The sequence below is a fragment of the Puma concolor genome, chromosome D3 (genome assembly GCF_028749965.1).
Source record: "Puma concolor isolate L17-30 chromosome D3, mPumCon1.1.hap2, whole genome shotgun sequence".
NCBI lineage: Eukaryota > Metazoa > Chordata > Mammalia > Carnivora > Felidae > Puma > Puma concolor.
Window position 1 is genome coordinate 9151088 of NC_141678.1, and position 24398 is coordinate 9175485.

Sequence of the window (24398 nt, forward strand, 5' to 3'; positions counted from 1 at the left end):
TCAGGTCGTGATCTCATGGTTCATGAGTTCAAGCCCCACATCAGGCTCTGTGCTGACAGTGTGGTGCCTGCTTGAGAGTCCCCCTCTCCCTCGCTTTCTGCCCCTCCCACACATGCATGTGCATACTTGCTCATGTTCGCCAGCCTTCTCTCTTCCCTCTCAAAATAAATAAATAAACATTAAAAAATAATTAACACAAATTAGCCTCAGATACTATTGATGGCTGCCTTCAGCTGGGAACCACTTGATATCTTGGTTCTGAATTTTTTTTAAAGTATGTTTCAGTGCATTCATTTGCTCAGGCTGCCATAACAAAGTACCACAGACCAGGTGGCTTCAACAACAGAAATTTATTTTCTCACAGTTCTGGAGTTTGAGATCAAGGTGTCAACAGCGTTGATTGCTTTTGAGGGCTCTCTCCTTGGCTTGCAGGTGGCCATCTTTGTGTTCACCAGGCAGTTCTCCTTCTATGCCTGTCTGTGTCCAGATTTCCCCTTTCTCTAAGGACATCAGTCATATTGGACTAGGGACCTCATTTTAACTTGATCACCTCTGTAAAGACCCTATGTCCAAATAAGATCACATTCTGAGGCAATGAGGGTTAGTACTCCAACATAGGAATTTTGGAGGACACAGTTCAGCCCCATAACACCCTGTATAGAAAGAAGGTGTGTGTGTGTGTGTGTGTGTGTGTGTGTGTGTGTGTGTGTGTGTGTGTGTGACTGTGGCAGGGTGGATGAGGGCTCTCAGTGAAGGGAACAAGGGAACAGTGCTAACTGCACTCTAATCAGAAGGCTCTTTCTGTCAACCCCTGTGAATGATGTGAAAGTCAGACTTGCTTGTCACGTCAATCCCTTCTCCAGCAGGACCTTAAAATCAGAGTTCATGCATTTTCAGATATCTGATTATTGTGCAGCCACAAAGCAAACGCCTAGGACCCGGGGCTCCCCCCTCAGCCTGGCGCCTCGATGTAATCAGAGCCTCCTTTTTATCCCCACTCTTGAGGAAGGCCAGCCAGGCCACCTTTTTGATCATCGTAACCTTGATGCAGAAGAATAATTTATCCATGCCCCCGGACAAGGAAATTGCAAAATATTATTTATGAAGGTGAGCCGACACGTCGTAATTCTGGCCCTGCATTTCTGGATGTGGCTGGCCAAGATGGGGGAAATGTGGGTGATGTTTGATAATAAAATGGGACAGTGTACCCATGAGATACAGGTGTGGGAGGAGCAGGGAGTCAGGCATCCCACAAGAGAGATTTCAGGGAATGAGAATTACTCTAGAAGCTGACCCAAACTGCCTTTCCATGGACTCTCAGGTCAGAAGTGGAAGGAGAAAAGTCTCCAGGATATAGAGGCTGGTGTGAGAGGGGATACTGAACAGCACTGTGGGCAGGGAAAGTCCCGGGGATCTTCTTTTGAGGGTTGTGGCCTTGGTTTGGGGAACTTGGGAGGTTTGCAGTACAGTGGTTATGAGCCCTGGTTTTGGAGCTAGCCAGCCTTGAGTTTGAGTCCTGGTTGTCTATAGCTTTCTTTGTAGTTTTGTGACATTGAGCAAGTTAGGTCACTTTTCTGAACCTGTTTGTTCATCTGTACAATAGGATTAATAACAAATCAACCCAAGTGTTGCCTCGAGAGTAACATGAGATAATGCAGGTAAAATGTAACTGTCTTTTCAGTGGGCCTGACTCCTTACCTAGCAGCAATTAAGTTGAGTGTCTAAGGATGCAGCTCTGGAGCCAGATAGCTCTTAGACCTTAGACTAGTCACTTCATCTCTCTGAACTTGCATTTTCCTCATCTATCAAATGGGCACAAAAAAGGTTACAATTTCCTAGGGTCCTCTTAAGGGTTGAATGACTGAATAGGAGAGCATTTAACAGTGCTTGTCTCATAGTAAATGCTCAGTAAATGTTGGCCATTAATATAAGTTCCTAGGACATAGTTCTTGGCAGTCTTTCTTCTGAGAAGCCGTTCCCAACCTTGACTCGGATTTAGAGGCAGCCTGTCTCCCATCTGCCAATGCTGTCCTGTCGAACAACATGCTTAATTTAAAAATCCAAATGGATTTGCATTCCTTATGATTTGAAAAAGTGCTCTGAGCACTGAGAAGTGCCCCATAAAGGGGCAGAATATATGTTCCCCGGGGGAACCACTGCAGCATCTGTCCACCACAGAGGAGATGGCAGACCCCAGCAGACCCCAACATCTCTGACTGCCCAACTCACAGACCGGTTGTGGCAACTAAGCACCACGACTCTTAGGCATCAGCCGTGGGAAGTTCAGCCCAGTAAATGTTTTGCAGTCTCTCAGCAATTTGGGGTTCTACCAAATTAGCGTTTGGTATTGAATTAGTATTCATTTTCTCTAATATGATATAAAAGTATAATCACATTAGTGACTTTTATAGCATATTAGATTATACATTTGGAACACGTCCCCGCCTGCCTGAAGCAGCTTTAGGAAAAAAAAAAAGAAAAAAAAAAAAAAAAAAGTCCCGCCAACAACAATAACAAGCAAACCATCTTCCACCCTGGCTCGCAAGCCCGGGCTTTTCCAGCTGGGCTGCAGCAACCTGGATAGAAAATTCTCTGCTCTCTGCCTCCTGGTCCCTCCAGAGAAAGAATTTTCATTCCACCGCCATGATTTGTGAAGCATTGAATTTAAGACCTTAATAGTCGTTCCAAATGAATGTTTCTTTAATCCCGGGGCAGCAACGCAGGCTGTGGTTGAGATGTAATTAATAGCACTAATTACTCTTCTCTCCCTCCATCCACTTTTCCTCCTGCCAGCATCCCCGTTCCCCAAGAAACCTGGCAGGAACACCAGAAATATTCACCTTTTGCTCCAAAATGTCCCTGGACAGAGAAACCAGGGCTCACCCCAATCATGGCTCTCTGTTTTGAAAGATTTTCCTTCTGCCTCCCAATGGTTCCTCTAGTTCTGGGACTCCTGGGCCTTCCAGAAGTTTAGATTTTTTAGGACCTGTTTCCAGCCATCATGGTGACTCAGCCAGTTGTGAAGGGTGATGTCCTAAGGAGGCAGCAGCACATGGCCTGACTTTCCTGAGCATTTTTCTCTGGACTGTAACCTCATTGATGCATTGGTTCAAACATAGATGATGTTGCTTACAGACTCCCCAGGGTGCCTGCCTTCAGAGGGACCCCATCAAACCATTTTTCACTACAAAGAATAAAGGATGAAATTTTTTTTCTACATATAATGAAAGCAAGTAAACTGGTCAGGAGAGCTAAAATGATTTATTTATACATTGCCTCGTTCCCAAATAATTGAAGGCTGGGTAGACTCACCCGGATAGGCTTTGAACGTAGGTTGCATCTTGCATGCGAACTCTGAGAATTCAGCTGTAGTAGCTTCCTGGAATGTCACATTGAGAAAGATTCTTAGACCACATTCCGGATCAGCAAAAGAGAGTCTCATTCAGTCTATAAACATCTGATGTGCCAGGCACTGCTGTAGGCACCGGTGCCACTGCCTCCAACTGGGTAGCCAAAATCCCTCCCCTAAAAGATTCACATTCCAGTTGGGAGAAGCTGACAATAGATACCAATAAAGCCAGGTCATGCAGGGCTTGAGCACAGGAGAGAGTTGGCACATCCTATTCTAATTGCAATGGAAAGCCATTGGAGGATTTTTAATAGGGAAGTGCCAGTATCTGGTTTATGTTTAAAAGATAAAAGCTTTTTTTAAAACAATCACTCTGGGAAAGGAGACGGGGGAGAAGTTAGAAGGAAAGGTTCAAGGTTTTTGCAGGTGTCTGAACAAGGAATGGTGGGGGATGAGTAACAATTGATTTGATTTGAACTCTATTGTAGAGATCCAGCTGACCAAATGGGCAATCCATTAGTAATGTCTGCCACAGACGTGAGAGGTGACAGTGAGCACTTGAATGCTATATTTGCCATCTCTATAAGTCATTTTTAGGCTGGTGAAGGGAGCTAGAGAGGATGAAAGGGTCACTCAGAGATAGTAATCCATGGCTTTAGTAACAGCTACAGATATTCCAGGGAAATTTGAAGGAGAATATTCACTGACTGTCCTTGCAGACATTATGGGGAACTTAGGCATAAGATGCCATATTGTCTTAACTAGAGATTGTCCAGGGATCAGTAAAGCAAATGGGACCTTCAAAAGACCGATATTAGACCAAATCCCTGTAGAGATGTGCAGAGGACCAACATGATTCCATAGAGACATACTCAAGGAGGTTCAAAGAGAAGAAGCTAGGCAGAAAGCCATCAGTGGAAACAGTTAATAGGAAAACAGGTTTTAATTATCTCAGGTGAAAACAGAGGATCAGAGACAATCCCCTCTTCTCTCCACCCTACAAATAGGAAGGACTCAGCAGTGTTGGTGGGGGGCAAGAAGATAAATAGCAAATAACCAACTGGTGGCCCCTTTGGGTTGTTTTCTCCTTCTCCTCTTCCCCTTCTCCCACCTCCTCCCCACTCCTCCTCTAAAGCTCTGTCTTCTCTTAAGATCAGACACTTGGCAAAAGTCAGTCATCATGTGATTTAGCAGGGTGAAAAGTCAGCTTGGCATTGGGCAAGGAACTGGATTTGGAGAGGGAAGAGCCACTTGAAAAGCCTGGAGCACCTACATGATGCTGCAAGACTGCAGTATGGGGAGCCCCGTGAATCCTGTTACAAAATATTTTTAAACCATTCAGAATAAGGGAAATTTGGTGAGATTATGATATTGAACAGGGCTCTATGTGTAATGTATAACTTTCTATTTTTAAAAAAGGTATGAGGACAGGCTTTGTGATTATAGTCCAGTCTCTTCAACATCCATTCCTAGGAAGAGTCTAGAAAAACTGTTAAACTATAGTCTCTGTCCTTGTGCCCTTGATTCTCACAGTTGGCTGTGTGGCTTCAGGAGCATCCAGCCCTAGACAAACTTAATTTCCTTCTTTGACACAGGCTGGCCATGAAGATAGAGGGTGCAGGAAATAGGACCCACATGAGGCCTCTACCCCAGCCCCTTCCCCTCAAGCCTGGAGTGAGTCATGCAGACCCCTGGCTCTCAAACCCAACTGATGTTTGGACCCCTTGCTCCTACCCAGAAAGGTGCTGACAGCACCCACCTGGGAACTCAGCCTGGCCTCTCGAGCCAGAATGCTGGGCCAGCTTGGAGAACCCCTGGAGTATCCTATTTTAAAATACTAATTTTCAAGGATACATTACTCTATAAGCAATATACACATCATCTTTTAAACTGAGACATTAAAGATGAGCATAGAGTGAATGGTAAATCTCCTCAACTTGTAGCCCCCTTTTGTCTGCTCCACATTTATTTGTTTTTCCAGGACACTTTAACCATAGACAAGCATACAAGTATAGCCCCTTATTAAAATAGAAAAGAGATTAGGGGATTATTCCTTCCTTCCTTCAATACTTATAAAGTGCCTACTGTATGCTGGGTGCTGAGAATATAGCAATGAACAAAAGACAAATTGTCTTTCAGGATATGAACAGTCTAGGAGAGGGCTGGGGGGAACTGATGAGAAGCATATAAACAAATAGAATAAAAGAATCACAAATTGTGGTCCTACAAAGCAAATCAACAACGTGCCATGGTAGAGCAGCAGGGGAAGGGGGTATTTAATGGATTATGAAATATAAGGAGTCTGCCATGGAAAGAGGTGTGTGTCTGGATGTGAGGTGTGTTTCGGTGTCTGGGTAGTGTAGGATGTATCTGGGTATGTGTGTTTTTATCTCTGTGTCTGGGTGTGTGCTTCTTCACCCCTGTGAATATCTGAGTGTCTGGGTTTGTGTGTGTGTCTGCATGTGCACATGTGTGTGGATCTTATCAGAGAGGGTTGTTCTGGGACTGAGAGCTCTTGTGACCAGAGCCAGTGGAGGTTGGAAGTGCAGGGGGAGAGCAGAGCTACACTTAGCTGTGCAGGCTCCTTAGCTACATGGGGGGGGTCTGGGTTTTTGACTCAGTACCCACAGAACTGACAGAAGGCCATCCAAAAGCATTATTAGGGATCTCTCTGAAACAGTATTATGGGGGCAAGCACATGGCCTGGAGGAGGCTGGGTGGGGGTGGAGAATGGTTTGGGCTTCACTAAAAGTGGAGGTGATGGGGCTCACTGGTAGGTGATTTAATGTGGCAGAATGGAATGAATGGAAATGCCTCCCGGGCTCCTGGCCTGAGCATCTGGATGGATGTACCACCTTTTCCTGAGATGGGGAAGATGCTGGGAGAAAGAGTGAGGAGCAGACAGGAGCCCAGGGTTCCTTCTTGGCCATAGCAGATCTGAAATGGCCTCCCAGAGGGATGTCAGTTCTTCAGGGGGGTGGGCCATTGGAGCTCAGAGTCCTGTGGCCTGGAAGTGAGTCCTGGGCTGGGTCCTTAGAGGACCTGGCCATGTCCAAGGACCAGCTAGACCACCTTTCCCTGGCTCTGAGGCCCTGAGCAGAGCATCGAAGGCCCCCATCAGTTATGTTAGCACAGCCCTGGGGGGCACTGATGCAAGAAACCATTAGAGGGATGTCTGCTCTGGGGACCTGGCCCCAAACCTTAGCAGCAGGGAGCTGTTTGGAGCTGGGGTATTTGTGGGCCTGGGTCTCCCAGCATCTGAGCTATGGAACAGTAGATCACCTCCCCAGAGGCTGGGACAGGCTTCCCAGAGGCCAGTTTCTGTTACCCTTAGCTCAGAAAGTAAAGGTACATTGCATTGCTAAGATGATCATCTCTTGTGTGCCTTGGTTGAACGTAATCTTTAAAAGCTAGAGCTGATCCTTTCGTAGTTCTTAAGCATGATGATTGGGTGTTCACACTGTTATGTGACACGTGCCTCCCTCAAATCTTGTTAAGACCTTGTCCCATTACCCATCTGACATAAGAAAAAGAAAAAAGCTAAAGCTGCTGAGCATTTTACTGTGTCAGTCCTAACGACCCATAAGCTGAGTTGATCCTCACAACAACCCCTAAGGCAAGTTCTGCAATGATTCCCATTATACAGGTCAGGAAACTGAGGCTCAGCAAAATCGTGGTTGCACAGCAGTGCGTAGACAGGATTTGAAACTAAGCCAGTCTAACCGCAAAGCCTGTTTTCTTAGTTTTCACATGCTGTGCCAAACGCTTGCTATAAGTTATCTCTTAAAGTCACAGGTACTCTTCAATGGGGTTACCATTGTACCCATTTTGCAGAGGGGGAAACTGAGGCTCAGAGAGAGGAAACACCTGGGTCAGGATCACACAGCTTTTAAGTGGCAGCACCAGAATTTGAACGCAAGAATATAAGAAACCCTGAACTTTCTTTTGAATATGGGACATGCCTCTGACTACCAACCCCTGCCTCCCTGTCTCTACTGGCAGTAAAGGTCTCTCATTCCCCCAGCCCAAAGTGTCCCAATGACCCACTGAGGGCAGGAGACAAGACTCCGTCCTTGGGGCTGCCTCAGCAACTTCCTAGGCAGGGCTTTACAAATTAATGAGAAACATCAGAGGTTCGTGGGCTCCTTAGATTATGATGGGACCTGGTAAGACCCCATCTCAAGAGAGGTGGGTTTATCACTGGAGTTCCTGCCTGGAGCCCTTGGTGGGCAGGGGCTGGCACTCATGTTGGACTTAAGTAGTGTTAAAGCCCCTACTTCTGGGACATGAAGTCTAAGCCAGCTCATGGGGGTTTGGGCCACTCTGTCCACTGGGAGACCCCAGTGATTCATTAGGACAGTTCTTTCCATCAGAGCATTGATGGGACAACGCTAAACAGCTCATGAGCAGTGGGGACCCTGTGTGGGATTCACCATTCACTTTAGCATTTATACTTCAGAAAATACGTGTGCACGCATGTGTGGGTGTGTTTCCAACCAGTAGTTGGAAAATCACACCCTGATTTAGAAAATCTACCAACTGAAGCTTCCAGAAGACCCTTGTTTGATTAGCAGAGCTGTTAAGAGTATGGGATTTGGGGTCATGCTACTGAATTCACAACCCAGCTCTGTTGCTTGCTGGCTGCCTGGCCTTGAGCTTGACTGCTCTTAACCTCTTCAGTTTTAGTTTTCCCACCTCAATGCATATTTGAAGAAACAAACGAGTGCCTAGAACTGAATCTGGTATAAGCTGTGCACTCAGTTTATGTTAGCTAAGTGCTACAATTGTTGCTATTGCAGTCTAAAATAAGTTTTTCTGGAAAGGGGCAGATAGTAAACATTTATGCTTTACAGGCCATGTGGTTTTTAACTACTAATCTCTGCCACTGTAACAGGAAAGCAATCATGGACAATATAATATGTACATGTGTAGATGTGGTTTCATCCCAATAAAACTTCCCTGTGACTTATGTATGAACATGGTGGGGAGAAAAGTCATTTTTCTTCTGGGAGAATGCGACCCTGGGAAAGCCAGACCTGGTGAGAAAGAAGAACACCTCAGAGGGAAGCAGGGCTAAGAGAGAGAAATCAAACCTTGTCAATATTGTTTGAGCTGCTGGATCTAGCCATGCCTGAAGCTACTCCTGCATTGTTCAGATAGGTGAGCAACAGTTTCCCTTTTATGCTTAGGCTACTTTGAGTTGGGATTCTGCTGCTTACAACCAAGAGTCCTAAATTATCTAAGCCTCTGCCCCAGTCGGGTGTAACTACTTACCTGCTGGTATCTACTGACTCACTCCCACTCTTCCCTGCCAGGATCAAGTTTATGACACTACCCAAGAGCATCCTTTAGTCACAAATATATAACTTTCTTTTCCTGTGGGGGCTTAAATAGTTTCATTTTCAAGGTTACAAAATCCTTAGCAAGTAGGTGACTTCATTTCCATAAACTTTAGTCCTCTCCTGTAAAATGAAGTTAATCACTGGACCGGTGATTAGGGTGTGTTAAAAGGGTTAATATTTATAAATGCTTGGAACAGTCCCTTGTACCTATTAAGTACTACCTAAGTATCTGCTGTTGCTACTACCTGGAAACGGAGCTCACAGATTCTAGGCATTTTCCTGACAGATGAAGGAGACTATCAGGCAGGGATTGGTCTTTCCATATTCCCAGCACCGGTGCAGGCCTGGTATTGAGTGGGCACTTGGTATTTGTTGAATAAGAGTTAGAACAAGACAAGGCAGTCATGGAGAGTGGAAGTGAGAGACCCGCATGGATTGCGGCAAACTCTGAGGTGTTTGTGATTAGGAGTCAAGCTATAATTGCTTCGGGGATTTATAAAACCTTGAGACACGGAGGAATGTTAGGGGATGCACAAGCAATTTAGGGATTTGAGTGTTTGGGATTTAGGCCTTAGCTACTTAAAGTGTGGTCCACCACGGACCAGTATCAGCATCACTTGAATGCCTGTTGAGAAAGGCAGGGACTCGGCCCCACACCGGACCTCTGGAATCAGAATCTGCACTTCGACAAGATCCTGGGTGATTCTCGTGTGCATTAAAGTTTGAGAAGTGGAGAGGACAGGCAGATGCTGCGGACGTGGTCCCTGTGTCTTGAGGGGCTGCTTATGGAGGTGAGGATGTGGGGCATGTGGGCCTGTCAGCTGTTTTGTTAGGAATGCGTGCTGGCCTCTGCCCTTTGGCACAGTGGGTCACACCTGCCCAGACACACTGCTGGCCCGGTAAGTGGACTCTGACGTTGCCGCACAGTGGTTTGAGAAAACTACCACCCAGCTTCACTTCTTAAAAGTAAAATGAAAGGTTCCTTGTCCTTCACTCAAACAGTCCCTGCTTTGTAGGCTTGCTAACTTTGTGCAAACAGTAACAGCAATCAGCGATATGTAGCTTGTGATATCATACATGTTGTGATTTCTTTTTCCTGATCCTCTTTTATCAACTTAATCCTGACGAAATGTGGATGACTTCTTAAAAATCTTCTCAAGGTGTCTGGCTGTCTGTGGTGGGGAGGTCATGGCGGGGGCCAGGTCAGGGTGGGCACGGTGGGTGTGACTGCAGGAGGATCCACAGAACCAGAGCAGAGACACCTCACCAGGAAAGTGGCCTCCAGATTGAACAGAGGTGGGCACAGGTTTGAGGGGGAGGACACACACTCACTATCACCCATCTTTACCAAAAAGTGAGTATTGTGCTAAACGAAGGTTGGGGACTGGGCCATGTGCAGAGAGCGAGCTTCGAAATCCACATGACCTGGGTCCAAATCATAGTGCTGCTGCAGCCTGCTGACTGTGTCATCTCAGGCAAGGAAGTTTGTGTCTCTGAGCCTTGCTATCCTTGTCTAGAAAATGGAGCTAAAATATCGCTGACCTCATAGGGGATGTAGAGTCAGTGAATGCAGTGGTGACCAGAGCTGGCTGATAAGAACCAGCTGTTCTTCCCAGTTCTAGGTGTAGGGTGACGTCACACTGGGAGCTAGAAGTTGACCATGGTAGAAGAATTTACACACGGAAATGGTACACATCAAAACTTCTCTTTTTTTTTTCCCCAGAGAACTGGTTGTTAAGCATTTACCAGCACGCTACTTGTTAAATGACAAGTTGTATTTAAATTGCTATGCGCAATGCTTGGTAGTAGTGGTTATTACTATTATTAATTATAGAACCACAGGGCACCTCCTTGGCTCAGTTAAGCATCTGCCTTTGGCTCAGGTCACGATCTCACAGCTCATGAGTTCGAGCCCCACATGGGGCTCTGTGCTGACAGCTCAGAGCCTGGAACCTGCTTCAGATTCTGTCTCTGTATGTCTCTGTTCCTCTCCTGCTTGCGCGCTCTCTCTCTCTCTCTCTGTCAAAAATAAACATTAAGAAATTTAATTATAGGACCCTAATATTATATAAATATTAGGGTGGTTTCATGATTGGACATTCCATGTGTTGACTCTGCATTTATTTTAACTGCTTGGAGGCCTTTTCTGCTAATCCTCTGGTCCCTAGCCCTGTCCTGGATAGCTAATATTATTAGTCAGCTGAGTTCCAGATAGATGAAGTATCTTACAGGTGCCCCAAATGAACATTTATTGAGCATGGACTAAATGCCAGGTGTTAGGAAAGCACTTTTCATATATGATCTCATTTAATCCCCCAACAACTCTGTGAGGCAGAAACTGTTATAAATCACACTGTGTAGGCACAGATGGGGCTCATAGAAGTTAGGTGACTTGCCCCAGGTTGCACAGCTGCTCAGTTGAAGGTGCTGGGCTTTGAACCCACGCATTTAACTCCGGAGGCTGTGATTTCACCAGGTAGATCCTAGAGGTTAAATGTGGAGGGGGCAGGTGCTTGGGTCCTGGGGGTGTGGACCCTCCTTCTTGCTGGGAGGCTTTGGGGATGGGGGTGGGCAGGGTCGAGAAGTCCTGACTGTGTCCGCTTGGCTGATGGCAAACAGTCCGATTTTACTAGATGTGTGCAGGCCGGGTTCTGATTGGCAAGAGGATGTCTCTGTTGGAAGGGAATCTTGGCCACTTGCCTCTTGGCAGCAGGCTCTTGGCTACCACGTGGGCTGCCATGCTGAAGCAGTGAGAATTATTCGGCAACCTTGCCTGGGATAGTTTACAGTGGGCCGGGGGCTCTGCCAGTCTCTCAGACAGGCTGGCAGAGAGAGCAAGAAAGTGAGCGCTGCCACAGAGAAGCCCACACTCAGCTTCTTCGCTGTTCTTCTGCCCCTGTCTGTCTCCATCTCTTGCCATCCCTCAGCCTCTCCCTCTGCCAGGACTTAAGGAGCCAGTAGTACGACAGGTGGTTTGGCAGCAAGGGAAACGACGTCTCCTGTCCCCACAGGCCTGCATTCCCTCAGCTCTACTAAAACTTGAGGCCTTTTGCTTCCATGGCCCCCAGTTTGCCTGAAGATGAAGTTCAGACTCCTTGGTTTGGCTTGAAGACTTCTCATGGTATGACCCCTGCCTCCCGGTTCTTCATCATGCCTCCACGGGAGAGACTCAGCTTCTTGTTTTTTCACAGTGTCTAGCCCAGAGCTCACTCAGAACATGTGGTTGAACTTGACTTACTTTGGGATTTGCATTCCTCGCCATGACTGTGTCTTAAGGCTGATTTTTCACATGCCAAGTGCTATGCAAGCTTCTAAATATTTTCTGTTCATATCTCATTGACTCATAACAACCTCACAGGTAGGCCCTGTTTTTTCCCCCATTTTACAGAGTAGGAAACTGTGACACTGAGAGATTTAAATTACATGACCAAGATCATCCAGCTAGGACATGGCAGTGATAGATTTGAACCCAAGTCAGTCCAGAGCTCAAGCAGGCTCCAGTGGGATTTTCCTTAAACCACTTTGTGAGAGCCTGTCACCAGTTCAGTGTCATCACCCCCATCCCCGGCGGCCTTGTCAGCACAACAGCCCGCTTTGCTGGCTTCTCACATCGCCCTAGCTCTGCTGTGTCTACACATCCTTGATGAATTAACCTTGGCAATGCCAGCCTTGCCTTGTCACACCAATAAAGTTAGTGCTTCAGAGAACTAGGTTGTGGAAGGTATAATGGACCCCTCTCTCTACCTGTCTCTTTTTTCCTGCAGATTCCAAGGTTCCTTGGATGTTTAGGAGAAGAGCCAAAATGTTCCTTATGGGAGTAGGGTGGGTGTGGAAACAGGAGAGACCCCCGCATTGGTTCCTTCTAAGGGAGACCTCCTCCTTTGGGGAGACCCAAATCTCATTCCATCTGTCGAGGGTGGCCTGTGTGACTCTGCTCACCAGGGGCTTGATTGTCTCAGCATGCCCCCACATTGCTCAACAACAGGACGACATTCCTGTACCAAGGCAGAGGGGAGTCGGATTGCGTTAGCAATTCTCCATCAGACTGTGTCATATTCGGATTGTATTGTATTAGGAGTTGTTTCCACTAATGTGATGAGAAAGTTGCTAATCTGAGAAGACTCCTGCATTGTATTAGGGAAAACAAATATTAATGTGATGCGATGGGAAGTGGCTAATAAGAAACTAAGTTGCTAATATGACACGATGGATCGGTGGGAGGAATTTGGGTCGGGTGCTTGAACTTTTCTGGAATGTGTGATGGGCAGGGCCAGAGGAGGGCAAAATGGCAGGAACTTCGTGTTACAGTCACTCAGAAGTAAGGCTCCATATCTGAGCCTCTTCCTCCCCCACCACACCCAGACCCTCACCCCTGTACTGTGTTGAATAGTGTCCCCCAAAAGCTCTCATCCATGCAGAACCTGAGAATATGACCTTATTTGGAAAGAGTCTCTGCAGATATAATAAGATGAGGTCATACCGCATCAGAGTGGGCCCTGAATCCAATGACTGGTGTGTGAGGAGAGGACACATAGGGAGAAGGCCCTGTGACTATGGAGGTAGAGATGGGAGCGGTGCAGCCCCAAGCCAAGCAAAGCCCAGGACAGCTGACCGCCACCAGAGGCTGGAAGGAGCCAGGAAGCCTCCTCCCCAAGAGCCTTCAGAGGGAGCGCGGCCCTGCCAACAGCTGACTTTCAGACTCCCGGCCTCTAGAACTGTGAGAGAATAAATTTCTGTTGTTTTAAGGCCCCCATTGATGGTACTTTGTTATGGTGGCCTGAGGACACTAGCCCCAACCCCTTTCCCAGTAACACCCTCAAAAAGGAGAGGCAGGTTCGGCAACATCCCTCTAACTCAGAGACAGCAAAGCAGCTTTGGGGGGGTTCCTCCAGCCCCACGGCTGGCCTGGCTGCTTGACCAGACCCAGGGGTGAAGGCTTGCTATCTTTTTCTGCTTTGTTCTTTGCTTAAAGGAAAGAAGCCTCCTCGTTCGCAGGGCGGTTGGCATATGGGCTCCACAGCCTGCTTCGCGGCACATTAATATGTGATTAAAGGGGTCTTAAAACACCCATTAGTCCCCCTCTGGTATCTAATAGCGCTTTTGGATTTAGAACAGAATATTATTTACTCATTAGCTGATAATAGATCCAGAGTACACGCCGTATATATGGGGACAATTATTAGAACGTGGGTCTGCACAGAAACCTGGTTCCGCTGCTGTGGCCGGTGGCAAGACAGCAGGGCCCAGAGGGCAGTGGGGTGAGGGGTGCGAAGTGACCCATGGGACCTCCAAGGAAAATAGCCTGCTAGATAGAGGTTGTCTGTGGTGGCTTGCTGCGGACGGAAGCAAATTCCAGGTACAGACAGTGGGGGGGCACTTGAATGCCTCAGTGGAAGGGGAGGGATTGGTGGTGGTTAGAATTTGAGGTAATCAGTTCCAAGAATTGGGGTGCCAACAATAGCAGGCCCCCACAGTGGTGAAGGATTGAACCTGAGCTTTGGGCCTAAGCCTCCCAGGATGAGATTATTAGTCACATGGCAGCCACCCCCAGAATCACAGAAGTGGGGTGACGTGCCCAGGACACACAGCTGGTAAGTGGCTGCAGTGGAAGCAAACCCAGCTCTTCTGATGACCAGACCTGGGTTCTTTCCAACACTTCTTTGTACCCGCTGCAGAAACTTCTTGGTAATTCAAAGTTTCCCTGTCTCCAATGGAAAGAGGCACTTTAACACTGTTTCCTATAATGTTTTGTTTGTTGGAAAGGCGAAAATAGTGGCAGATTGTCCCTCTACAGCGTTTGGGTCCTTGATCTACGGCCAAATGCACTAGAAAGGCTTGGGTGGAGGGAAACAGAATGGAAAGGAGTGTAAATGCCGTGGGAGTTGTTTGGGCATCTCCCAGGAAGCAAGAGGAGGCCCTGGGGAAGGATCAAGGAGTCACAAGATCAGGCCTGTGTCTGGGATCAGCAACTCTGGTGGAGGTCTGAAAATCAGTGGAGGAGGAGGGAAGAGGCAGGGAGAGGCCCGCAAGAGGTTTCACGGTAGCCCTGGTGAAGCCTCACGGGTCTGAACCAGCAGGTGGCAGTAGTATCAGAAGGAGGGAATGGATGCTGGGATACCCCCATCCATAGCGGACATCACAGGTCTCAGTGGCTGGTTTGACTTAGGGGTAAAGAAGATAGCAAAGTCAAGACAACCCCCAGTTTGATGGACAGAGTACAGTGTGTGGGAAGGAAAGTCTCCAGTTTGATAAGCCTGATTTTCAGGTCATCGGTTTGTAGTGATTCTGTGAGCGAATGCATGAACCTCTTATGATGAAAGGCACGGCATAAGCCTGCAGTACAAGCACCAAAGATAGGACTGAGAAAGCACTGAAAAACCTTGCCTTTAACTCAGACTCGCCTAGGCTTTTCTCAGACACGCCAGATGGAAGGACAAGCCGGGCTTGTATGAAGGTGGAGAGGTCTCTCTCCAGCCCAGTGCAAGCAGTTCGAGACTTTCTGCCTCCTGGTTTCCTGTGCAGGGGCAGGTAAGCCTCCACCCATGTCCCTGTTTTTCACAGGTGGCCAGGGGGGTTTATATTGAACACATACAGGAAAGGAGCAGGGTGCCCTCTCTGGTGAGTCGTTCCATCATGTGCCCACAGAGACACTGAAGAAGTCAGAGATGTTTCCAGCAAGGTCACAACTAGAGGCCAGACATAACCTATGTGTATTGCCCGAATGAAGAATAGGGCTCCCTGATGAAAGCTTAGCAGGTCTCTCCCCACTTCCCTGGGAAGGAGCCAGAGAGAAAGCAGAGCTTGGCAAGTTTGTCCTTTGGTCCATCTTCTCTAGATGCGTGGGTCTACACCTCAGCTAGATAAATAACCAAATAAGTAAACCACTTCCCAGTGGGTGTGTGGCATATGCGTGAGTGTATGTGTGTTTGTGTCTGTATGTGTGTGTTTTAATAAAGCTCACCATGAGCCAGATATCAATTTCTGTCAGAGAGACGCAGAGCATCTGAACCAGAACTAAATAAAAATAAACATTAAACAATTATTGGAATTTAGGTTTATTTAAAAAATCAGCAGGGTTGAGGGAACAAGCCACCCATTAGCGAGGCAGAACTATCGGGCCTTTTAACAACCCGCTGGTTCTTGGCTGCCAGGGAGATTTGGGCTGTACAAGCTGTGGAAACTCCGGATCCTATTGATTAAAGATGATGCGGTAACAGGCCAATTATATCGTCGTGGCTGCTTGCAGTGCTGGCCGACGCTGGCTACCCATTTGTCTTTACAGAAACGGCTTTGTTTGGGGGGCTCTGGGAGGGCAGTTCAGTGTCCCCATCCTGAGCAAAGTATTCTTCCTCCTCTGGTCCCTGTAGTTGGTAGAGGCTCCAATGCCCGAGCTCTCCCGGATTCTTGCATTTTTCTCCTCCCTGTCCCCTCCACAGACATCCATAGTTCATAAGGAACCTGTGTCTTGTCAACCAAATCAATGCAAATAACCGGTGAGCGTTTCTCGACTTTTCAGTAATAATTGATCTTCCCAGAACTGATAGCATTTGGAAAACATAAGTAAGGAGAGCAGCAGCGAGCCAGATGTCCACGTTAAGAGAATATAATTGCTCTGAGTTATAGGAAAGGAAGTGATTTCCCTTCTAGCTTTAGCTCCAAGAGAGCAGAACAAACTGCCATGGAGCATCAAGAAGCTTCCAGTAAACTCAGGGCTTCATACAGACTCCGTCTCTCAGCCTGTAGATTCAGACGACTGTGGGACAGGGATCTTCCAAGCTGACAGGCAGATTTCCTGCTTGCAATTTTGTCAGTCTCTGGTTTTTTATTTGGAAGCTTTCTGCACAGTCACTGTTGGGGAAGGAGAGAGAGGTTTGCTGTTCTTCCAGGGGGTGGTCCAGTTTAGCCACTGTGCTGTTCATCCACCGGATGGGAATCTCCTCTCTGCTGGTTTGCCTTCCCCCCCTCCCCCGCCTTCTTTCTAATTCGATGGTCATTTCCAGGCACTGCTGTAATTGGTCCCTGACTCGACTGGAGTGATATTTAGAAGGTCAGACGTCAGATGGGGTTGGGGGTATTCTATGGATTGGTGGATGGCGAATAGGATTCCCAGGGTTGTTTTCTTTATGAACGTCTATCATTCTTCCGGGATGCCTTCATTTGTTCTCCATGCATTTATTTATCTGTTCATCCAACACATAGCTACTGAGCACTTGCTCTCTGCCAGGCACAATTACTTGCTGGGGCACATTGGTACCTGCCCTCATGGAGGAAGCTTCTAGTCTAGCTATGAAGAGACACAGACGTGAAACAATTAATTATTACATCATAATTGCAGTAGTGCTTCATAGAAATAAGGAGCAGGGAGTGGGGACCCATGACAGTAAGAACCTGACCTTATCTTGGGGGTGCTGGTCTTAAGGAAGTAATGCCTAAGCTGAACCTTGACACAGGGGGTAGGACTGACCTAGGCCAGTGGTTCTCAGACTTGAGTGTGCATCAGAATCAGCCGGAGGAGGACTGGTTGAAAAGATTGCTGGGCATCGCCCCAGAGTTTCTGATTTATCAGGTCTGGAGCTGGTCTAAGAATTTACATTTCTAATAAGGTCCCAGGTAACACTGCTGCTGCTGTTGTCTAAGGACCACACTTTGGGAACCACCAAAGTAGGCAAAAGACTGGAAGGAGAGGGCGTCCAGGTAGTGGGAATTGTGGAAGCAAAGGCCATATAGTTGGCTTGGCACTTTCCAGGCCCAGAATAAGGGGCAGAATGGTAGGAGCAAAGTAAAGAGGACTGTGGAGAGATGTGCTAGAGGAAAGCATAGGGTCCTGGCCCCATAGGGCTTGCAGGCTGACCTGGAAAGTTTGGATTTTATCTGAAATTGGACGGGAAGCCTGGGCAGGTTTTAAGCAGGAAAGTGCCAGCATCCAGTTTGTATCTTGAAATCCTCTCTCTGGCTGCCAAGGCAGGAAGGGGATGGTGGAAGAGTGGCTTGCATGAAGCCAGGGAACCTCACGAAGAGCCTATGCAGGTATCCAGCTGGGAATTGGAGGTCGCTAGACCCGCTGGTGTCACTGGGCATGGAAAGCATGGACATGTCTGAGAGTGTTTCAGTCCAGGCATCCCCTTCCTGGAAAGCCTTCCGGATCAGTTTGAATCCACCCATCAATCCCTGAAACCTGATTTCTTACCTGAAGAAGTCATATGTTGACACTGACCTTATCAGTTCCTTGAGGGCAGGTCTGTGTGTGTCATATCTGCTCACACACTGAGGCATGGTTGGATAACAACAAATACCTTATCATAATTGGCAGGTCATGAACATTTGTTTACCAGCTAGGGTCACATCTGTTACCTCATTGGATTTTCCAAATACCCTGAGCAAAAGGTGGAATTGAACCCATTTTTCAAATGAGGCAAATTGAGGTTCAGAAAGGGCAGGAGATGCTCCCAAGCTCACCCAGCTGAACTGAAAGAAAGGCAAGATTCTCACTCAGGCCCAGAGTGCCCTCTGGTGAACAGACTAAAGGAGCCATGACACCTCAACCTTTAGACAGTCACCAAATTTCCCTTAGTAAGTATCAAGGGCCTTACTCAAGGTGACAGGGCCAGTCCACCAGAAATATTAAATAGGTATAGAAGAAATTGGCATTTTTTTTTGGAAATAAAAAATGGTCAAATAGCAGTTTCCTATAGTTCAACCTAAAACAAAGCATACAGGGGAAATGTTGCATTTCTAGAAAATTCTGCTGCAGCATGAAGGATAGGAGTTGCAACGTAGTCTAAATTGTCTCTGAAAGCAGCTTCCCACACACACGGAAGCTGATGAGGGGGCCGTACAGGGATGCAGCATCTTAGAATCAGTCTATAATGCAATCAATTTTGTATATCCCTGGTGAAACAGCAACATTTATTTAACGTCTTTTATAGAGCAGCTGAGTTTTATCACAAATCACATTCCATTTCTATTCAGCTGGGACTCCTTGAAGGCTAAAATGCACTTACTTTTCTCGGAGGAAATTTACCAATTCCTCAATAAAGACCCATTTGCCTCTGTATGTAAAATTGACACATTTATTGAATATTAAACATTTAAGGTTTTTTACCCAGCTCCCCCACCCCCTCACCCGCACCTTTTTCCACTTTTCCACAAAGCTTCCCAGTCATTAGGGAGTTCCTCAAAGTGGCAAGAAATGGGTATTTTCGTGCAGAAATGGCTGACATTTAAATTTGGGTCATTCTTATCAGTGGGAAATGGTCAAGTTATGTCATAAATGCATAGGGCGACATCCAGTGCCTCGGAGCAGCCCCTTTAAGCCCTGTGCTTTTCCCCTGTCATTGTGGCTGGCTTGGTAGTCTTGGTCACGCAGCAGTACTGTATTGAGTTTGCGACAAAAGTTTTTTTGTCCATACTTGTAACGTTTGCAGAAGGCAGGGGCAGCCTCCCTGACAATAAATTGTGCTAATTAGCATGAGGGCCTATTAATAAAGCGAGTTTTCTTTCATCCATGTTCCTGAATGGTCGGGGACATCAATTAAAGTGTGCGCTTGGGACAATATCTTTTCACTGCCGGTTGCAGTGTTTTTGTTTAAAAAAATAAGCAGGGGGCTGGGCCATTTAGGGAACTTGTTTTTGTGTCCTTAACATGGGAGAGGGCTGAACTGTTGAACTTAGGTCTCAAATGCTGGGTCCAGATTTTCTGACTGATTCTAAATCAAGGCAGTGATAAGTCGGGTGGGTCCTTGGCCCTGGGGTTGGGGCTGTGCTTTCAGAGTGAAAGGAGAATTGTTGTATTTGAGGAGTATCTTCCAAATGAGGTTTAAAACCCGCCAGACACAGGTTTTGAACTGGTAACTTGCCCTCTTACCAGCTTTGTGAGCTCAGACAGGTGATTTACCTCTTTCCACCTCAGGCAGCGTTAAATGAGATAATCCATGGAAGGTTCCAGAAGGAACCTCAAACTTCATTGCTGTCCTGGGAACTTTATCCAGTGTCAGGTTTGTATGGAAAAAGAAAGGTCATTGCATCCAGCTCCCTGTTCTAGGCTTGATTTCCCTTCCACAGAGCCCAGCAGTTAACCATTTACGCGGGGAATCCTTTAAGGACTGGGAACTCACTTATCGCTATCAGGGCTGTCTTCCTTACGGTGACCTGAAACCTGCTTGTGTGTAACTTCCTCTGCCCATAGGGGTCTGAGCTCCTCTCCTGTTTTTCAAATATGTAAAGGTGCCCCTTCTCTGAGTCTTCTGTTCTCCAGGGTAAATTTCCCCCCAGCTCTGGGTGTCTCAACCTCACACACGACCGACATTTTGGACCATATAATTCCTTGTTATGGGCTGTTCTTTGCATTGTTAGATGGTTAGCAACACCACTGGCCTCTACCAGCTAGATGCCAGCAGTAGCACCCTCCAGTGTGATGACAGTGCAGAAGTATCTCTAGACCTTGCCAGATGTGCCCTGGAGGCCAAAATCACCGCCCCCCCCCCCCCCCACACACACACACAAACACATTGAGAAGCATTGTTCTAGAGTTTCTGGTTCTCCCCATCCTGGATGCCTGCTAAAGGCATGACACCTCACCTAGGAGGCTTTCACATCCTTACGTTTGAATCCCCTCTGGCATGTCAGCATTCCTATGGTTTCTGCCTCTGAAATGTTTTTGGTGCCGCTGGGAGCAGAGCCCACTTTTGCCTGGCACAAGCTGAAGCTGAAAACCCAAAAGCAAACATCAGGAGAAACCAAAATAAAATCACGCATTTTTTTTTTTTTTTTTTTTTTTTTTGTCTGCAGCTGTCTCTGCAAAAGGCACATACCACCAGGACTGGAGGGTGACTGGGCCTTCCTTGTTAGAACCTCTCTTTTGAGAACAGGAATGATAAGGTCTGAATGTATCCCATAACTTTGATCTGAACGGGCAGAGCCACCTTTTCAGAACAGAAGGTCAGTGAAGGTTTCTCACTGCAGCTGGTTCCAGGTCTGGGTTAGCATTCTGGCCTTGCCACTGACTGACTACACCTTGGAACCTCAGTTTCCTCATCTGTATAATGGGTATAAAAGCAACACTGTCTCAAAGGGTTGTTGCCACGATTCAAAGAATTGACTCATGTGAAGTGTCCAGTGAATAGTAATCAACCAATAAATAAGAGCTACTATTTTGTGTTATTGCTGTTGTTTGCAAATAAGAAACACACATCGAAGGAATGAGAATAATTCACTTAAAGTCAACTGGCAGGTCAGTGTGAAAACATTGGGTTGAGCGTCTTTTTTCTGAAAACTCCAGGGTTTTTTGCAAAGTCTGTCTGTGCATACGAGGAGATTCGAAGATGATCCATTTTATGTGATTCTCACCCCATTAACAGCCCGCGGTTTTGCCAGAATATCCTCTTTTCACTTTCATTTTAAAAACCAGCCAGTGTAATAAATCTTGCCCCGAAATCTCAGCAGCACATCTTGGCTGGAGTGTATGATAAATCTAATATACTGTGGCCTCTCTGTATGAGATACCCCTTCACAAATCTGTATTTTTGGCGGACAGCCCCATGGTCTGGCAGGATTATGATTTGCTCTTGGTTTGACAAGTCCAGCCCTCTGACTGGGTTATCTTTGTTTCACAACTTCCATGGCTCCAGCGTGGACCCATGACCCCATCCCCTCTCTGTAACCTTTCCTTCCTTCCTTCCTTCCTTCCTTCCTTCCTTCCTTCCTTCCTTCCTTCCTCTCCCTCTCTTGCTCTCCTTCTCTCTCTTTCCTACAAAACCACAGATTTAGCTACCCACCCCTGTCCCCATGTTTCAAACAGGGAACATACTTAGAACTGGATCTGAATTTGAAGAGTACACATCTGGAAAGGGAAAAGGACACTGGAAATTCAACATGTACCTGGATTCTTTTCATGGGGAGTTGGAGCACCCCATGGTTCTGCCACATGGTTCGGCCACATGTGGACCATGTTGCCTTGAGGGACACTGAAAAGGCAGGGGTCCCCACTTTGATCATTCAACATTTCTTAAGTGCCTACTCTGTGGCTGGGTATACAAAGGTGAATAGAGTTGGGTACAATGGGAGAAGTAGACGTTGATGATATGGTTACCTTGTAACAAAGTCAAATTATTTATGCCTGTGCTGAGGGTTCTGACTGGGAAATGCAGGGGCTCTGGAGCCCCAGCAGAACATTCCTGAAGAAGTAGCATGTTGGAAATGGTGGGCATTTACCAGGCTCAGGAAAGAGCTCAGGCTCTGAGGCAGGGAAGGACACAAGGAGATCAGTGGTCACTGCAGGGAGACTGAGAGGGAAGCTGGGCAAAACCTGTGCAGGAAGTTTCTCTGACTGCCTAGTAATAGTGGAACCTGGGAGCCTTGTGAGGACCTGTGAACTCCCCTCGTCTCCTCCCCTCCTGGCAAGGCCCCTGGGAGGCCAGGAAATAGCCCTCAAAGGCTTCAAGGACTGTGGAATGTATGTTAGTCCTAGCTCCACCCCTACTGATCTGCTTAAATCACTTTCTCTCTCTGAGCCTCAGTTTCCTCATCTATAAAATGGTAGTAATAACAATAAGCCCTCCTCCCTGGACAGGTGTTACAAAGATAAATCAAGAGAATGCATATAAGGTGCACAGATCAGAGATCAGTTTCTGGCATTAAATAAGTACCCAAGAGGGGTGCCTGGGTGGCTCAGTCAGTTAAGCATCCGACCGCTGATTTCAGCTTAGGTCATGATCTCACTGTTTGTGGTTTTAAGCCCCGCATCAGGCTCTGTGCTGAGAGTATGGAGCCTCTTGGGATCCTCTCTCTCTCTCTCTCTCTCTCTCTCTCTCTCTCTCTCTTTCTCTCTGCCCCTCCCCTACTCTCTAAAATAAAATAAAATAAAATAAAATAAAATAAAATAATATAAAATAAAATAGGACCCAAGAAATGTTAACAATTAATTCTGTTTACTAGCATTGTGACTTGGGAAGACTAAGTTTATCTCTTTGGGTCTCAGTTTCCTAATCTGCAAAATGGGAATGATAATTATACAACTGGAATAAATGAGTTTGAACAGTGACTGGCGTAGAATTTGGGCTAATAGCATTGGCTGTTACCACTGCTACTATTACTGTTGTTGTTGTTGTTGTTCTTGTTGTTGTTACTATTCTATTTCTTGTAGCTTCACATATCATGTGGTTGATCTTCAGGGGGCCCATGGTTTTTATCCTTGTTCTGAATGCCACTATGTTAGACATGTCTCCCCAACTGTTCCCCTCCACCATGTGCTCCACCTTCCAGACCCTCTCATGTGCCCCACTGCATCCCACACAGAATTCCAGCCCCACAGCCTGCCACCCACTGGCCCAGCTGTCTCATGACCCTCTTGAGTCAGTGTTCTCCCTCCTCTTGGACACTGAGCTCATCCAAATGAGAAGGATCCTAAGGGACCCTTGTGATCACTCATTGAAGAGGACCTTTTCTGCACCACAGCAGACCCCGGAGATGGGTATCATCAGCCCCACTTGGCAGGTGGGGAAACTGCGGCACAGAGGGGAACCATCATGCTCTCAGTCTTTCTGGTACTTGCAGGCTGCTCGCCACTGCAGAAGCATGCACTCCCCTCCTTTCCCCTCCTCTGCTTTCACAGAGGCCAAAATGCCGTCTTCCAATACATCTCTCCTCGGGCTCATGACAAGAACAGATCTTTTTAAAGAGATAGAAACAAATTTTGCAGATCCTTGAGAGTTGATTCTCTCATCCCTTGAGCCTGCAGACCTCTGCCAAAGAAGCCTTGACATGTGGCATTCAAATCTGGGCCATGAGATGATCTTCCAGCTGCCAGCTATCTCTGAAGAAGAGAATCTGGGCCTTCACCACAGACCAAGTTATAATTTCTTTGGATTAGTGTCAACATGGAAGAGCAAAAGGAATAGTCCAAGGGACCCCAGTTTGAAAAAATGCTGCATTTAGCTGGCATATTCCAGAACTTTCTTCATCTCTGTCTTGCAGGATCCAGAACAAAGGTCTGGTGGAATGGAGGCCTCCCAGGCCTCCCTTTCTTGGACCTCTCAGCCCTTACATGGCTGGGTTCTGGGGAAAACAGTCCTCACCCAGCCTTCCTGGGCACTGGGGCCACCTCGTCTCCTTGAAGTGAGAAGGCCAGTGGGCGAGGCTCTTCCATGTTATTGAGGGAAGAAATACAGCCCAGAACCCTTTCTGTAAAATAACCTCCCGGCTCCTCCTTTATGGGTGAGGCAAAGTGCTTAAAATGCTTAGGGGGAATAAACAGCTTTTAATGAAGTTACATTGCCACATAATGGGCATCATAAAATTGCCTTCATACTGCAGGGTCCCAGGATGGCATTTATTATCGACTGTGCCGGAACAGCCTTTGCAGAGCTCCGGTAGCTGCAGAGAGAAGACTGCAAAAGTCTCCTTAAATTACCTGATTGAAATAACCGGCGGAATATTCCGTGGGGCCGCCGCGTGCCAGGGAAGCCGCCTTTGGGGTGGTCTGTCAGAGGCGGTTTGCGCATTCTGAAGAACACAGGAGTTTCATTGCAGCAAAACAGATGTTCATCTTGTTTCTCCATCGGCTGTTTGATGAGAAATTTATTGCTCTTCCGCTGGGCAGGAGCCCCTCTCGGCTGTGGAGTCTATTAGGCAAGCCAGCAGCTGGCGGGAAGCCAAGGTGAGGCTGTTTTGATGAAACCCATGAAAAGCCTTGGCTTGGAGGCGCCGGTAAT

The 24398-nt window shown here is 47.0% G+C and overlaps 1 protein-coding gene and 1 non-coding gene across 8 annotated transcripts in view; both read left to right on the forward strand.

Moving 5' to 3' along the window:
• The window catches only part of CUX2 (cut like homeobox 2), a 283380-nt gene that overhangs the window by 123191 nt on the left and 135791 nt on the right, over nt 1-24398 (forward strand). The gene's annotated exons all lie outside the window — the stretch shown is intronic.
• On the forward strand, nt 6769-6872 carry LOC112870549 (small nucleolar RNA U13). The gene has a single exon (XR_003224503.1). It is a non-coding gene; the product is annotated as a small nucleolar RNA U13 (small nucleolar RNA).